Source organism: Ips typographus, linkage group LG6 (genome assembly GCF_016097725.1).
Source record: "Ips typographus isolate SLU linkage group LG6, UJ_Ityp_2.0, whole genome shotgun sequence".
NCBI lineage: Eukaryota > Metazoa > Arthropoda > Insecta > Coleoptera > Curculionidae > Ips > Ips typographus.
Genome location: NC_138427.1, coordinates 4,782,816 through 4,801,819, shown reverse-complemented (window position 1 = coordinate 4,801,819; position 19,004 = coordinate 4,782,816). Strand labels below are relative to the sequence as shown.

The 19,004-nt window shown below is 33.9% G+C and overlaps 1 protein-coding gene and 1 long non-coding RNA gene across 5 annotated transcripts in view; one reads left to right on the top strand and one right to left on the bottom strand.

Moving 5' to 3' along the window:
* Positions 1–19,004, bottom strand: part of LOC145730270 (uncharacterized) — a 243,325-nt gene that overhangs the window by 14,361 nt on the left and 209,960 nt on the right. The window lies entirely within an intron of this gene.
* Antp (homeotic protein antennapedia) overlaps positions 1,422–19,004 on the top strand; it is a 141,902-nt gene continuing 124,319 nt past the window's right edge. For all 3 annotated transcript variants that reach the window (XM_081981386.1, XM_081981384.1, XM_081981387.1), the window contains exon 1: positions 1,422–1,990. The gene's annotated coding sequence lies outside the window, so the exon portion shown is untranslated. The remainder of the gene's footprint in view (positions 1,991–19,004) is intronic.

Below are 19,004 nucleotides of genomic sequence, written 5' to 3'. Positions count from 1 at the left end.
TGTTAAAACACAGGATAATACACCACAATATCGTGTTTTAATTATGTAAATTTGCTGGTCGGTGACTTCTTTCTTGTTTTTCTTCCTTGCTTTTCTTAGCTTGATATTACCTCTTAACTGTCTTTGTATGTTGATTGCGTCTCCTTAATTTCCTTGGTTTTGGCTTTGAAGTTTTTTGGGAAAGTGTAGAACAGTTTATTATAATTCAAACAATTTAAATTCGCAGCTGGCAACACTGTAAAGTTAAGTTGAAACTTGTCAACCACAATCATGTGACTCGGAAGTGGTATGTAAGTTTGAAATAGTATAATACCTAGGTCACCAAATAAAACTTGACAAGGAAAACCAACAAGCGAAAGTAAGTAGACGAATCAGACTGACGTGGATTGCCTTTGGTCGACTAAAAGATAGTTTTAAAAATCCTGACATTTCTATACACCTTGAAGCTAAGGTCTTCAACACTTGTTTCCTTCCTGTTTTGACATATGGAAACAACCACATTAACCGTAAAAGCCGCTAACAAATTTCGAACAGCCCAAAGAGCAATGGAATGGTTTATTGCTGGGAGTATCACTTTGACATATACGAGCTCGAACAAGAGTGGAAGATGTAATGAGGCGCATTGCCACTCTAAAATGGTTGTTGGGTGGGGCATATCGCTGGGCAACACAAGATGGACAAGGCAATGGAGACCCAGGCTTTCCAAATATCGAACGACCACAGAAAAGATGGATTGACGACATTAAGGCAAGGATAGGAAGAAACTGCTACCAAACAGCACAAGATAGGTTGGAGTGGAGAAAACCAATGGAGGCCTATGTCCCGGAGTGGATGAGCAAGATCTGATAAAACGAGAGACGAGAGATAATCAATCCTTTCAATCAAACTCTCGTGGTATTACCCCTGATAATCATTTATTAGTAGGTATACAGAGTGATTGTAGGTATACTATGAACTGAATGAATTTGAGCAACCAACTTAAGATAACAAACTTTTTATGTATTTTTTTATCCATCTCGTTAATGTTCTTCTTGTTGATTTTAGAAAACAGTTGAATACAAAACTTCTTGATATTTAATTGTATTTGTATTTCTAATACTATTTTTAAATGAAATGCTTAATTAATATGATTTTTATTTTGTATTATTTTATTTATTGAAGTTGGTGAGAGATGTGACATTTTGTAGTAAACATTGGTAATACTTATGGTAAATCTGATTAAGCCACTGCATTTATTTGTGTACTTGAGTCAACATTCTATAGAATGACCTACATTGGTTTGTTCCCATTCACTAAAGATTTTTGTATTAAGAAAACTATCTTTAATCGAGAGAAGCTTTTATCCTCCCACAGAAAAAATGTTTCGAAAATCAGTCCTCGTCCAAGCCGGGCCACGTGATTTTGACTTAGCGCCGAAACACAGGATTGGCGGGAACGGTTCCGTCACATGGCCGCGTTACGTCATCGACGCGTGTCCGAGCGAGAAAGTAACCTCATAAATCGGGTGCGAACGAGAGAGAAGCGCATAAAGCATGGTTAGCGGGGAACGTCAACCATTATCTTGCGACCGTCCTTGTCCGCCCAAAGGAATGGTCCACGATTGCGAGCGAGAGAGACGACGGACTGGTCCGCCCATAAAGTGTGTCCCTTAGCGGCGCGGAAAGGGTGGAGGGAGAGGGGGGACGGACGAAAGCTCGTAAAGCATTTCCAACACTTAACTCACGTATATTGCATGGGACAAGTGTTGTGTTACGGTCCTCGCGCCGGAATCTTCTATGATCACAACACTACTTTTACTGCCGGCTTGACTATTCCATCGTTCAGCACCATAATAGCCAAATTTTCGATACGCAACACTCGGAACGACAATAAACCGTCATATTTTCTGTGAACTTCCGGTTGGATCCGTTCAACCCTCTCTTGGAAGTGACCGATGGGCATAGATTTCCGCACTAGTTCCGGTTTTGGGACACGTCTGCGGATCTAAAAGGTCAGTGTCGACTTTATCACTTCCCTAGTTTCATTATGTTTCATGTTTACGAGCCGCTTTGTCAATTGCTTTCGTTTACTTTTGCCTCCGCTTCAATTTGTCCCCCCTCTCCTCCCCCCACATTATTTGTTATGCTACTGGAACCGATCTTTTAGAATCTCCAGCTGCCTTTTTCAATCGCACAATTTTTGTACGTATGACACACGTCGTATAAAAACAAATTACAAAACGACGACACAAAAAACACTCAAGTGGACATTTGCCGAGTCAGGTTAGAGCAATAAAACTAAGGAAAAAGTACCAGTATCTACCAACTTTACCGACGGATAGCGGCTGTTGCATGCCGTACGGTCATTCGTTAAAACGTTTTTAAACTTGAACGGTTTATATGAGGGTTTTTAAAATAATAAAGTGCGTAATCCTGTTATGCTGATAAATTGCAATCATTTTTTTTTGCCAGTTTCAATGCACGCAGTTTGTTGTAATTTAATTTGTTCAGCTGGTGTTCTTTATAACATTAAATCACGTAAAAAATATGATTAATTGAATAATCATATTTTTTGTATGGTGTTAACATAATTATGCCGATTATGATAAATAAACTTACCGTTATCCATTTTGTTCCCATATTAGCTTTTAAGATAAATTCTATACGTGTTTGTTGTCAATTTGTCAAATAAATTATTTGTATTTCTGACTGGAAGATAAGTATGTTTTTGTTGGACGAAAATAGTAATAACACACATCAAGGTATACTATACGGTAACAACTTACAACTAAAACGAATAATCAACTTTTTAATACTGCAAACAAATTAATTAAATTCATATACAACCCTTGATTACAGACGCTATGAGGTATAGTGGTTATTCCAAAATAAAATGACTTTAAAGACTCGTTTTAGTCGTTTTGACAGCAAATTTATCAGTCAAAGTATATGCAATGTCTCATCATTGAGATTTAGTTGATAACCGTTTTAACCGTCATAAGGAATATACAGTAAGCGGCAAAAATAAATATTTTTGAATAATTTGCTCCAACAGACTTTTTTTGACGTACAATCGGCATATACAAGAGAAACATTTTGAATTACTCGCAAAATTTTAAACACGTTATTATAACTATGGAATGGCCTCCTGGATATCCTGACCTAACGCCTTTGGATTTGTTTTTATTGGGGTTATTTAAATCAAAAATTAAGTCCAACTTTGCGAGGAAATGTAGATATACTAATACTTAGAATTACTCCGGGAATTATTCATAATGGACAAGAAGGAATGTTTATAGAAGTTTGCTTATTATCAAGGTGGATATCAGTTTGAACATTTAGTTTCTCTAGAATATATGGGAACGACAAAAAAAATTGCTTTATAAACCATTCTAATATCAAATTTTTCTTTAGGAAGCAAATTATCACTTCTAAATTCAAAGCACGATAATTGGAACTAAAAGTTATGTGCTTACTATAATAATAAAATTAAATACGTATACCCCGAGAGAAAAAATACGCAGATGTATATGATTGATCAAAAAACTGGTATGTGTGAATATGTAAGCAAATAAAAAAGACAAATAATAGAAAAAAAATGCATTAATAGCACATAAAACTGCAAAGTAGAAATTAATATGTAAATATTGTTGGAAATGTTTACCATATTTAAAAGCTAATAACATCAGAAAACAAATAATAATGAAGCAGTTACTAATAACACCTACTCGTAATAATATACTTAAAGTAGAAGACCGCAGTTCATATTATTAATGTCTATTGTCTACTTGTCTGTGATTATTAATTTATTTATCCATTCTTCAATACTTATTCAGCTGTCACATATTGCTTTAGTTTAAAATTTCAAGTTTTTACGCAACTGCTATTAAAAACTTAGTCCTTAAGTTCTTAGAGAGCTTAAGCATGATACCATACAAAACATACTGAAAAAGAAAATCTCAACTTTAGAGATATTAGGTGCCTAGACTATTCTCTATTGAGGAATTTTGTAGAAAAGTGAGAGAACAATAAAAAAAATGTAATTTGTAATTTACAACGTGTGTTTGCAACAATTCGTAAGTCAACAGCTATATTGAACGATCCAGTTATTTGTCCAGTTTCTGGTTCTACATGTATTGGGATCTCTGTAACCGTAAGAGCTACAGAGTCGGTTAAATGGGGAAAGTTTTAGAGATTTTTATGTGAAACCTATTTTCGGTTTTCAAATCAAATTATCTTTCTCCGTTTTCCGGAAAATTGGGAAAACGTCAGAGCCTGCATTTTAAACACTTTTTAACAAAGCCAAAGAAAGTTGTGAAACTAAGACATTATTAAGGCATTTTTTTATGTAGAACACGATGACATAATTAGAAAAAATCTATCGTCATTGGGTTTCGAGATATGGAGAACGCCATCTTGAAGGCGGCCATAAGAATTTACAAAGTTAATCATCCATATCTCGGAAACCAATGACGTCTTAGTTTCAAAACCCTCTTTGGCTTTGTTAAAGTGTGTTTAAAATGCAGCCTCTGACGTTTTCCCAATTTTCCAGAAAACGGAGAAAGATAATTTAATTTGGAAACCGGAAACAAGTTTTACATAAAATTCTCTAAAACTTTCCCTATTGAACCAACTCTGCAGCTCTTACCGTTTTCGAGATCCCAATACATGTAGAAGCAATTTGGGACACACTGTATACTAATTTATTTTGCTGTTTGTTAAAAAACAACGGTTGTTACATTATGTAATATTAAATTTGCGTCCAAAATCAGACTAAATCTAAACATGACAACAATAGCATACTTTTATTGTTCTTTTAAATCAAAACTTTTTTAATCATCCTGTGTATTATTAGAAGAGAAAAGTTTGTTTAGTAAGTGTAAGTGACTTGTTTGAGCCTTAGTGGAATTTAAGGTTTTAAATATAATTTTAATTATAAAATGTATGCATTATATCGAGCTATTACTTCTTACGTTTCAATATTACATCGCTAGTAATTTTATAAAAAGCTTAAAATGAAAGTTAAAATGAGCTGATCACGGTTTCCTGTGACGTAATAAGAGACAAGTCAGTCCGAAAATTACTCACTCCACAAGTATAGGATTTTCTTGTCAAAATATCTTATTGGGACAGCTCTTACTATTGTTTGAACATAACGCTTAAACGGCATTTTTTTTAGCACGGAGATAACTTCCTAAACACGAATCAATATAAAGTAAACATAAAACATAACCTAAAATTTCAGTTCCGTCTTCTTTGGTTAAAATTGACATTAGACTTACGTTCATGTACTCCGTCTCACTCAACTCACTATAAACAGAAGAGATACAGCCCATGTCTCTTTCTACGTCACAGATGTGACGGTGTACCAATTAATTAATAGGTACTTTTAAATAAATAGATACTTTTCTCTAAATTTATCTAGACAAAAACTGTATTAGAACACCATTATTCAACCTTCGCCACTTCTTATTTAATTACCTTAATTTTGTCACTATTGTCATGAGTAAATGTGCTTTTATAGGAACAAAGTTAATAAAATCAGTTACCCTTCTAGTGGATATATTATATAATTAAAAGTTTGTAAAATTGAAACCTGCAAATTATTTTGATTTTTAGTGAATTAATTTTTTTTAAATTATTATTTTGACAATTTAATGCGACTTTCAACTACTCGAATCTAACGCTAAAAATTTCCAAAAATAATAAATCAACTGAAATAGACCAAAAACACCCAACTTGCCAAAATCAATTTGTGAAGTCATCCTGACGCTTTAACTGCATTTTTTCGAAAACTGGACTGCATATAACGACGGGTTATTTCTAAAGACCACTCCGTTAAAAAACAGTTGGTAAAACGATCATAAAACAGAAAATAACGGAGTAAAAAAACGGAAGAACCCCTGCGGACTGGCCCTAATTTTAGATGAAACAGCGGAACAAATTGGACAAAATGTGACCTTCTTTAATTGCCCTTGAAAAGCTAAAAAAATAACCAGCAGGTACGTAATTTTTTTTCGCAAGGTTAAAGAAAGGTCCGTCAAAGAATTTCTTTCGTCTTTCTCCTTTTTAGTTTGCGTCCGCTTTTAGCTTTGGAGTGGGTGATAATAAAGTTGTGATAAAGCGTAAATTTAGTTCACCTCGCCTGAGACGATCTAGACCAGAAAATGCCCGATTTCCATAAATTTGTAAGGCAAAATGAAGCCATTCAAGATCAATTCGTAATACTGGCAGCACATGCACTTCTGCAGGATACAGTCGGGCGGCTAATTTATGGCCAATATTGTAATTATAGGGTAACGACGAATGTAAACCATTTAAAGTGAATTAAACTGCATATAAAATTGCTGTTTACCATGGAAAAAATTATGGCTTCATCATTTCGTGTTGTGCCGGCTTTTAATTGCCGTAATCGAGCCTCGATTAGAGCTGACGACCTTCAGGAGCTACTGGCTGTTTCACTCCCGAAAAACGGGATTTAAGCCTTCAGGACCCGCTGAAGTGGATTTGAAAAATCCCAGTTGCGGTTAAAAAATCGAGATTCCCACAGCTAAACGACGTGCCGCCGTCTTCCAGCATTTTGGTTTCATCTTTATGACACCGCTCTTTTGACGCTTATGACTATTGCCGTCCTTGTCCCACGTACTGGTTTTCCGTATCCAGCGGCAAGTTTATGTGACGTCTGGTGTATTACACACTTCTGGGAGACTTTACGAAGGGTAAACGGTCTATTATTTCAACGCCGAGCAGTTTACGAGATTCGGATGGTGCACTGATTTCTTGATGGGTTTTCACCTGTTTTCTGACATAATAATCCCTCACGGGAATCTTTTAGGTCACTTAGAAAAAATAAATGTCACTTACAGCCTTACTATTGTGACATATATCTTCACAAAATCTTACCATTGTAACTTGTTTGTTAATTTCAATTAACAATATAACAGATCGTTAACGCATTGAAATATTGGTCTGTGCCTATTATCACTCTTTACTCTTAACCTATTATTATCATCCAAATTTTAATTTATAACTTTGGTCGGTGGTTTTATTTACCTGTCTCCATAAATCCTTGTTTTACTGTATTTTGTGCTTCTTCTGTTGTCGGAAATTGTATGATATACCTTAAATGATTAACGATTACATATGTGACTTGTTTTTTACTGTCTGTGTCATAGACCTACACATTTCTCTCTGTAAACTTGCAATTTCTTTTCTCTGTATTATTAAATGTGGAGATGTTTCTTTAACCAGATCCAAAGCGTATTGCCATTGACACCCATCTCAGAATATTACTCAATATCTCCCAAAAACACTCGCAAGTTATGTCTGGAAAATGTATGATCATCAAATGTGTAGGTACTTCTTTTACAGGTAAATCCTCTGGAAAAGTAAATGGATGAACTAATATTAACAAGTTGTTATGTAATTTTGGTAACAATCTAAATCATAACCAACAATATCTTAACATATTTTACAACATTAGGTGGTTAAAAATATGACTATATTAACAACATTGAAATGTTAACAATGGCCACAATAGTAAGGCCGTTCGTATGAAATAGTGATAAAGACAGATAACAGAAAAAAAACGGACATAATAAATAACATTAATAACAACAATTACATTGAACATATTAAAATTAATAGCCACGTGGAAATGCAGTTTTCAACCGTACATTTTTGTTGCCGTATATTAATTTTCCACGTTTAGTAACTTTTATTTTTTCTTCACGTACTCGCAAACTGATTTATAATTGCATCGCACTAATTGAATGTACACGTATTTTTGTAAGAAAAACGCTTATTGATTACATTCTTGCATTGTTGACCGCGAAATTTACAAATATTAATTTGTATTCGAACACCTGAATGTAATAATTTTCTGCTCTAATTGTTGTCCACGTAAGGTGAACTTGGCATTGTTTAGAAATTTACCGAGAAATGCTTGTTATTAAGTGAATTTGTTGGCGACTGGGCAATTTAAAATTACCGGTTGTTAGTTTAAGCGAATGCGATGGAAAAAAGTCCGATAATGTAAAAGGACAAACGAAATACATAATTCATTTTGTGAAAATGTTGAAATTGCTGGCTAATTTCATTTAGGTACAACTTGGCAAGCGTATGCATGTTGACTACTTTAACAGTATAATAATGCGTAATGATAATGTAGTAGTGGATTTTTTTTAACCCATTGACTGAAAAGTTTTTTTTGAAGACGGGATATATACAACAGAACACATAATAAAGACAGTAAAATAAGAACATAAAATGACAGTCAGCCTATTTATTCAACCATTGAACACTTTCTCTGAGTTTTTAGAGCTAGTTTGGCACTTTTGACACAAATTGCTTGTTTATACCAAAGACTGAGAGAGATCAGGTTATATTAGGAGCATTCCTTGATAAAGAAGGTGCTTTTAAAACTCTTCTTTCAAATGAATCAATTTAAATTAAAAAATACATTTGACTGCTTAAAATAAGCTCTAATAGATAAATACTCACCATATACTGTTATCATATTATATTAATAATAGTGTTATACATAAGTGCATATAACAGAACTGTAACTTCATGCTAATTAATAGGAATAAATATCAGTGTAAAGTAATAATGTTGTAACTGATAAAACAATGAATATACATATACAACATGGTTGAGTTGTTTCTTAGAGACTAATGGATAATTCAGTTGGAATCGTGATTGTTACGACAAATATCGCATTTTGATGCAACTTGTAATTGTCTTGATTCTCTTTTATACTTCAATAATTATCCTTGAGCTGGTTCTGCTGGATTCTTTATTGCAATGTGTGCAACTCACGATGACTTTTTATAACAATATTCGTTTGGTGTTCCATTTCAGTTTTATGGATAATTTGATGCTAAAAACACCCTTTAAAAGAAAAGAACCGAATCCCGGTAATTACGGACTCTGAAAGTGAAAAGAGCAGTAAAAAGTGGTCGAACTCCAGTGCTCGACTTCGCCGTAGTCTGCAATTGTCCCCGGGAATTCGGCCGGTCGTAATGGAGTGTTTACCAGCGCTCGGTGCTCGTAATTTCGACTCATTTGTGCAGAAATGGCCGTGTAATAATAACGGTTATGGTTATTGGCCACCTGTTCAAAGGGAATTCCCTTTCGCTCTTGATCGACGGGACGATCAACTGCTTTTTTATGGGTTAGCAAGGCCAAATGTTTATTGACCCCCTTATTCCCTTTGGTGTACACCAAATTCGCTTTATGACCTCGATCAAGGCCGAAACTTGACGCTGATAAAAACTGGACCTGCAGTTAAAACCAGCCAAATTTGAACCATATCCGTGGGGAATAAAACATCTCAAGTTATGATGGTTTAATCCGGTCAAGTTTTGCCCTGGAATTTCTTACATCTGCTTATATGTTTTCATCATAAATAAAATGTTTGTTCCTCAGTTCAAGTGAAGACAATAGTACTTCAGCTAACAGAAAAACAATTATACTAAATTAAAATTAGTTATTAAAATTAAAAGCAAACACTTGATTCTGATTTTTTTCATATATCTTTCCTGAAAGTGTCTTTAATCATAAAAAGCTAAAACCAGCCCTCTAACTCTTTTGGTTTGCAAGAAATGGATCTGTTTAAAAAAAAACTCCAAACTCTTGATTCAGCCATTTTTACAACGTCGAAAAGCTTGAAGTTAAATGGAGCTGTAAAGACTACTTACAGTGGAGGAAAAGACATCTACTTGACATTTTATAATGTCCAAATAGTCCAAATTCCATTACTTGCATTGTTGCTTTTGATGTGCATTTATTAGCTTTTTCTTCAGCATTCTCTTCAGTTCCTCTTAAAAATTTTTAAACTTCTATTGCATTTTCTCAGAAAAAATAATTTCGGTGAATTGTTCATCTCTATATGGAACACATCTAAAATTCTTAGATTTAATAGAAGAATGTATGTTTTTCTTTATTAACCACGCTTGTTTCGACGTGTTCCGATCATCAGAATTTGATTAAAGTTAATAAAAAAATATCCCCAAGTAAAACAAGAGAGATTTTAAGTTTAATTGAAAAAAACATGTTGAAATAGTGTACTCTCAAAATGATCGGTTTATCAAGGTCTAAGCTGTGAGGTTCTGAGTGTGGGGATTACCGATATAGGGTCAACTTACTGTAAAATCTGTTTGCAGAGACAACTCAACTGGTTTTCTAAAGGTTGAATTATTGAAATTTTCTCATTTTTCATACAACATTAAAGAACCTCTTACTTGGACGTAACTTTTAAAATTAAATTGTCCCAAATCCATGTTTTCCTGAAACAGCAAAAAACTCTAAACTTTCGCATGCAAATTCTTCAATATGATTGTAGCGTGCACTGAAAGGCATAGAGCAACTTTATGACTCAGTTCGACGTCGATTGTTAACGGGAATGGATGTTTTACTTTTATCCGTTTAAAGGTCGACAACGTAAATTCTGTGATGTGTCAATGTGCCTTTACCAGCTCAGTGTACACTGCCAAACCCATCTCCAATCATATTGCAGTTCATTATCTTTACGTAGGTATGTTTTTACGTCTCAGTTAACCTGCTAGGTAGGCGATAAATAAGCGGTAGCCCATTTAAAAGCAAAATCAAAGCAATTTACATGGTAATTCCTATAGATGCAGACAAAAGCGCCGGCTAGCATGTATAAATAAAGATTTAGCTTGGCGGCCTCTTAAAAATCCTGAACGGTAAATAATAAAAAGGGATAAATTCAGGTGGCAAATCCCCAGCAATAAATATGGAGGACAGTTAGTAAAATCCTCGGTTGCCTTCGTAATGAATGTAGAGCAAATAGTCTAATTGAGGACCCTCCGGTGTGTTCACGTGAGCCGGGAGGACCCATGTGTTGGTTGGAACTTCCTAAATTCCCAATACTCCAAATTAAATTCTTATATAAAAGGATAATTTATTGGCCAATCTTTTTTTTATAGTTTTTACCTTTAATAATCCTAACTAATACGACAATTTTAATAGTTAGACTGTTAAAAGATAGTTTTACCAGAAACAAACAACAAAAAGGATCTGTTAATTGTTTTATAAACAAAATCAAATGATAAAAATACTGTACCAACACAGAGCGTCAAATTTATATTTTGAACAATTATTGATGTCTGATTACAGAATTATAGCTACATTTTTGTTTGTAGATTATTTTGTTATTTCTGGTGAAAACCGAGCAAAACTACTCTCTTCAAAAACATTATAATTTTTCATACTGGTTTCCTTTACTTTTACTGTATCAAAAATGTGAGCTTTTGCCATTTTTGTATCCATTGTCATACCGATATGTTTGCCAAAATGGATGTTAACATGCTTATGTTTAGAATCTGTGAAGAATGAAATAATCTCATTATTTATTACAATATGTCGGTCCTCTGCAACAAATATATTTTAATACAGCTACTACTACTTTAATTCTTTTTTAAAAAATTCATAGATTCTTTCAATTTTATTGATTTGTAAAGTGTCTGTAGCTTTTACTTTATTTTTTATTTAGTCATAACAGTTTTTGTTATAAAACTGTTGGTAATTGCCTTAGTAGTAAGTAATTTGTACTTTGCAAATATGAGATTTTAAAAATTTCGACATTTATTAATTTTAATCAAATTCAAAGATCGTTTAAATTAAATTACTTACGTTACTTGTAAGAATCCAGATAAGACTTTCTTGAAACTGCACAAACACTGATGACACCTTTATAATATGATAATAATAATAATGTAGTGTTTATTGAACAACAACAGGTTTATTCAAAAACAATAATCAATCATACAGTCAACCAAACCAACTAATAAAAAACCCTGATTGATGTCATTTGTCGTGGGACACCCTGTATTTATTATTATTATAATCTTTTTTTCAAATATTACAATTTTGTTTGTTTGATTATTGTATGCTTGCAGTTTAATGCATCTATTTTTTAGACCCTAATATACAAGGTGATTCATAGCAAAGATGACAAGGTATAGAGGAATGTTAAAAACAATGTTGAGTTCCACTCTAACCAAATTTTTGAATAAGTTTCTCTATGATTTCTAACTATCTTCTTTGTGTTTAAATCGCAACAACAAAACCACTTTTGCAAACTATTTTTATAATTAGGTAATAACTACAAGTTAGAATAAAAAATTAAATAAATAAGTGATTAAGATTACTTGGGTTGAAACACAATTTTCATGCATTACCGTGTATACTTGAGTTAAGTTTAGAATGTTAGCTGATTTTTTTGGAAATGACAATTTTTTTACTAACATGACTATTGACTTTTCTATTGATTTATCAATTTTTATTTACTGACTAAATATTAAAATTTGCTGACAAAACATTAATCCAGTTTTTCGACTTTTTAAGGCAATTCCGATTTCTACAATTCGTTAATCATAATCAAACTGATTTACTAAAGAATTTTAATTTATTTGCGTGTAAGCAGATAACCGTTATTAAACCAATTTCAATTAGAATAGTGGTTGACAGAACTATCACAGACGGAAACGGAATCATCTTGTACGCTCCTCGTCAGAATGCCCTCGATACTTTCGAACTAAAACTAAATTAAAACCAATACCGCAAATTGACATAGGAAAATGACAGTTTGATTTACGAAGGCAATTAATATTGCGACAGGTAGCTTGTAATGCGACATTTTTAATTTGAATAAATGCATGTGTATTGCTTTAGTGGGGAAATCGATTTAAGGCGCGGAATGGCGGTATTGTGACAAGTTAATTGTCGATTTTGTTCTCTCCTGATTGCTTGTGATGTTGGTTCTAAGTGAAATTGTAGTGAAAGGGTTCACAGTGAAACTGACCAGCACGAAATTAGGAATGCTGCGCCGAGAAATAAGGCCAAAGGAAACGGCGTTTCGAAGAAGAAGAAGATGACCGGGGAACAAAAAAGGGGCAGGCTTTTTGGTCGACTGTATAACGTGGGTTCACTTGACAGTACCGATGTCAGCGGTATTGGTTTTAAGCCAAGACACCAGCGATGAAAAAATAACCGCCAAGAGTAAAATTAAGAAGTTTTTTTTTTTCATTAAACAGGCCCGGACTACATAAATTAGAAGCTGGAGTTTTTTGCTAGTTGAGCGGATCTAATTTTCCGTTTCTGCTTCGCAACAGCGATCATTAGTTACAACTCTAGACAGGACCGTAATCATAACTTTCGTCGAATACACGGGAAGATGCTGGGCGTACATTCACTAGATCCACTATGTTTCCAGTTACTAATTGCTCATATCTGATACGTATTTATAGCTCGCAATTATGGCAGAGCTTCAAGTTGCCGTAGCTGAACTTCCTCGCCATAAACGAACATATTCAGCAACTTTCTTGCGTCTCAGTGTCATGTAGGTATTTCATTACCAGACTAATTTATGTCTCCTATTATTTAGTGGAAACTTGGAGATATTGCTTTCCTGATTTAAATTAAGTCAGCTCATACTTATTTATGACCTACCCAGCTAAAAACTTTATGGATGCCACCCTAATTAAAATTAGTTATAAACTAACTAGCTTGTGATGGTGGATGATGGAGCTGTCCAATATAATTTTAATCTGCAGCTGTCCAAACCGACAAATAATCCCGCAAACGTCCGAGTAGTTTTATTTAAAAACCAGCTTTCATCTCCTCGGAATACAAAAATAGCAAATACGCGAATCCCGGTTATAAATCTGAAATCATGAAATATGAAGATTTGTATATTTGCTATGCCTGACATTTTAGTAAAATATGTCTGAAACTCTTTCAGGGAAACTGAAATATTCAAAGGGGGTTTCAGAGTTTATGTATGTAGGTGTTAGATTTATGGACATTGTTGTGCACTTTCATACAAGTGCCAACAGCTTAGGTGAAATATTATGTGTAGCTGCTAAATATCCCTACACGTCCGTACAATGCTCACCGTGTCCAAGCATTTTTCTCTCCGTTTTCACTACGGTTCATACTATACACACGAATCAAATCAGTCGGGTTAAAAATACTCCACCTCTTTGAACATGTTAATCAAGACCTGACATAAAGAAACCTCATTCATATTCAAGGAATTTCGCGTGCTTTACCCTCTAAGGATTTACGTGACGCCTCAAAAAATAATACGCAACATTCGGCTAACACGATATAATTTTAATGAGAAAGCCGCGGCTTTTATCTAAAGTTTGAATAATATAATAATAACGGTGCTGATACTTTTGTTGCCTAATTTGAAATTGTAATTTTGGTTAAACGACGACTTTTTTTGTTGCAGGTAAGAAGCTATACAGACCTCTATGGTGCTTACAACAGTGGTTACAAGAGGTAACAGGCAAAGAGAGATTTTTGTCATAGAATGTATGGTGTTTTAAACTTTCTCATGATTGTTATATAAAAGTTAGTTATCTGTCGTTTTGACACTAAAATGCAGAGTAGCAAAACAGACCTTGGCAGATTGTGCTGGTTTTAAGTATTGTATATAGCTTTATTGGTTCGTGGAGCAATTTTTGACAGTTTACACTTTAATAACATTACAAAAGAGTCAAATCCAATATAGCATTAAAATGCTGTTCCTCTTTAACTGAGTTTTTGATTTTGTCCGTCTTTCGCTATCTGAATCTGTTCAGGAGCTATGGGACTCCAAATTGTAAAAATGGAATTTTTTTTAAACGTCAATATCTCGAAAACAAATTTAGATATAGGTTATGATAGATGAAACCTACTTAAATTCGTCAGGAGTATTCAAAAATATAATATTATACAGGATGTTCCATTTAAAATTAGCAAGTTGATACCTACTTCCGGTATAACCAAAAGTACCATAACATTATAAATATTCTAGTTGGATTGGGAATGCTGACTTTAGGTCTAGAAAATGCCAATTTCTGATTTTTTTATTCTCCTTTTTGTATCCACTGTATACTACAATTAAAAACTTATACCGGGTGTTGCATCAAGGGACTGCCCATAGAAAATCCCATGTAAATTTTTATATCCTCTAATATTCCATAATAATAATGGACTTTCTTGCAAAATATTTCATTAACTTGTGTAAAAATATGTTCAAATACATATTGATTTCTGAAATGTACTAATTTGTAATGCTATACCCTGATAATTTTGTCAATTAAGCCAGCAACAATTATTTAAATGAGTTCTGTCAGAACGATTTATACCTTTCATCTGTGCAAAATGTCTTACACAATACCAGAAAAGGTATACATGATTAAGTGACGATATATTTCATAAAAGTAATATTAAATTTTGCAGTTAAACCTACTGGTAAAATAATAATAGAGCTTATAAAACTGAAAAAAAGAAGAGTATGTGAAATCAAACTTTTATCAAGCGTGGCTTATTTAATGGTTATGAAACTAATTTTATGAATATTTTTCAGTTCTCCGTATTTTTCTAATAATATATTAAGATTTGAATCTAGTGGAATGCCCAAGGGAATAAAATATTGCTACGTTAATTCACGGGAGTGGGCCACAACTATTTTTTGAAGGAGTTTGTAACTAATTTGGAGGACATTGAGGACAATCGGTAGTCACCTTATTCCGACGTGTATTCTCTTTTTCAATGTTCTATAATGCTAGTATCCACAGAACAAAAGTTGATATCGCCAAAGAAAGCATGTTTATCGACACTATTACGCAATAACTTAATCGCATTGTCTTCGCACCAGCAGCTTCAAAGAAACACCGTACCTTAGCGAACTGTTAACTCGAACCCAGTGTCCAGTCTATAAATTTAACCGACATGCGGCCATACGCCTTTACATTGATTACATGCACCGTCTACAATACACGACCCTTTCGACTCAATTTCATTACAATTTGCTTCCTTGAAGATGGATTAATTCCTCGGGTCACCTACCAGGTTAAACGGGAATTTACCGTCGATTAACCAGCCAAAAACAGGTGGTTTAGTATGTGTTAATTTAAATTTAGGAATAACGCTTTAAACAAAAATTAGTTGCCATCATAATTCAAGTGATAAATTTCGAGGCGGTTCTCGAGTGACAACTGGAAACGTGGAACCTGGCACCGGTCCAAAATAGACGACATATGCAACATAGAAAAAAGTCGTGATAAATAACATGGGAGAGCCAAATGCTTGTTTGTAAGCCGCCATAATTTACATGGTGTTAGAAAAAAAAGCGTTATTTAACGCTAAACTTTAAGCGAATACTGATGAGAAACCCATTGAGGCATCAATATTATTGAGACCATTAATCAGATTGCCAATAAACTAAATTGTTTTAACGTCGCTTTTATAAGCTTAGAGTAATAAATTGCCACTTTATTTTCTTATTAACTCTGAGACGAAATTTGAATTGCCGCCTATAGTTCAGGCAATTGGCGCAAAATTTGTTATATAACAAATTCAAGGCAAACCAGAGTTCATATACCCGCGTAACTCATTGCCTACACACAACGATTTTATCAGTGAAATTAATTAAATGCATTTAAACACTAGAATAAACAATAATTCGTTTATCTTATATTGTTTAGCGGGAGAGTGTGAATCGATATTTATTTAAGTAGATACAATTTAAATATTTACCAGTATCGTGAACAAGACTCGTATTGTGGGGATTCTTTCATTAATCTTAATATTGACTAATAAATCAATTGAACTGAACACAAAGCATACACTGTGTTGAGTCAATATTGCTGCAGTTCGTTAATTTTATATCACTTGAGATGTAAGGAAAAGTTGCTGTTAGTTTTCTTCGAAATGAAGATCCTATATAAAACTAAATTTATTTTAGGCTTATCATGGATCGGTCCCCTTCAGAAACTCAAGTTGCCATTTTTTATTCTAGAGGCTTTATCTGGAAAAGTTTCTTCTCTGATAAACAGGATGGGTTATTTGCCCTGATTTGTCGCTTATATCCATGATCTTGCCCTACAAAATAAAAATTATATTACAAATATACAGGGTGGAAAAGAAATTCTTTTTGACGTAAGTGTCACTAGGAAAAGTGGTTTATTCTACTGCTACTATTGGTAAAAGTTTAAATATTGTCGCGCAGCATCTCGTAAACCAATCACTTTTGATTAACCAAATTCGGCTTAATTAACATGTTTTTCCCATAGAAATATGTGAAAATTTACAGACATCTTGCACTCCCTGTATCAAAAATATGTTACAAACAAATACATCTTACTAGTTATTTAGAGATAAGTGCACGTTCTGCTCTGCTCATTTTATTAAAATACTCATTCGTCACTCACTTCTTAGAGTCAGTGTTTCACTCGAAAGCACTTATTTGTTTCTGAATCAGATTAGGTTCAGGTAATTAAAAGAGAGATTTCTGAATTCCACTCTTAATTTCTTAATTTTTAATTCTTCTTCTTTCTTTCTAATATGGGTGTCCATATAGGTAGGCTAATGGCTGTTTTGTCCTATTAAGCCTTTTCGGACGTTGATGTCCGGCACTCTTTCCAGCGTTTTGGTGTCTGCCTTGGGTTCGTTTTCCGGCAGGATTGTTTGTTTTTGCGATTTTTACAAGTCTGTTGTCTTCGGTTCTGTTTACGTGTTTATTCCAGTATTTTCTTCTCTGTCTCCTTATTATTTTCATTTCAACCGTTCGCATTATTTGTAATGTTTTCGATGTGTCTGGTCTTGTTTCGGCTGCATACGTTATGACAGGTCTGATTGTCGATTTACATACTCTTATTTTACTGTTTATGTTGAGGTATTTGTTTTTCCACACAAGGTCTCTTAGGCATCCTAATATTCGAGACGCTTTCATAGTTTGTTCTCTGACTTCATTCTGTAGATTTCCATAACTTGTTATCTCAGCCCCCTAAGTATATGAACTGATTTACTTGTTCCTTGTTCTACAATTTTGTGGTCAATCTCCAATTTGCATCTTGTTAGCTCTTTTGATGATACGACACATTTGGTTTTGTCTGTATTAATGACCATATTTAACTGTTTTGCTGACTCATTAAAGGAGTGAAGTAATCTCTGAAGTTGAGTTATTGAAGTAAGTGTTCCCAATTTTGTATCCTGCTCTTTTAGGTAGATCTCGGACAATTTTGTCCATAATCATGTTGAATATAAATGGGCTAAGTGAGTCACCTTGTCTTATTCCTGTGCGTATTTGCACTTCCTTCAGTTAATAATAATTTTTAATAATCTTTGCAAACATAGACTTTCATGTCTCGTGTTTAATTAAGGAACATCCTGTTTACTTTGAATATAACATACACGCAGATGGAAGAGTGACATTCTATTTTCACTTGATTAGAACTGCAAATTGAGGAGAATTTTCAAATAAGTAAATCAAACAAAACTTTGGAGTCACTTTTTTAAAAACTAATATTATTAATTGAACGTAGTAGAGCGAAACGGATAAGATACTGCAACTTATTAAGTTATTAATTAATCAACAAGACTTGTTAAGTGCGGGATAAAAATGCAGCCCCCATTTGTACATGTGCTAATCAATGGATATCATGTACCGAGCAAAAACCAAGTATGGGCCTAATTAACAGATAATTGCATACAGTGAAATGCTGGAAGTTCTCGATGAATAAAAATTTCCGTCACATCCTTTCGTGATGGTTTTTGTCGTTTCCTGATGGAAGCAGCTAGAAGAACGAGTTCGAGGAGCCACCATTTTTCGATTGTCTGTAATCGTCGAATAACAAAGTTTGGCGTTCCGTTGCACGCTATTTGTGTAACTTCTAAAATAGCGTGATCGATGATCGTCACAAGATTGATCGCCTCTCCATTCCGAGTGCAACTCACATACGTGTTTGTCGTTATTTATCGTCCGAAATGGCTAAAATATGGCGCCAGTAATTTTATAAACCGTCAGGGCGCATTATTCTGCACGAGCCATTTGTTTTTGTAAGTTCAAAAATAAATTTCCAAACCAACATGGAAATAGTGGAAAGTTTTTTCCGGATGTCAAAAGCTATTCGTTTCGGGATGAATTTTTCTACGAATAAAATTACTATACATGAGGGGAGTTATTTGATATTTATGGAAATTGCTTAGTGCCGAAACGCGGTTGGG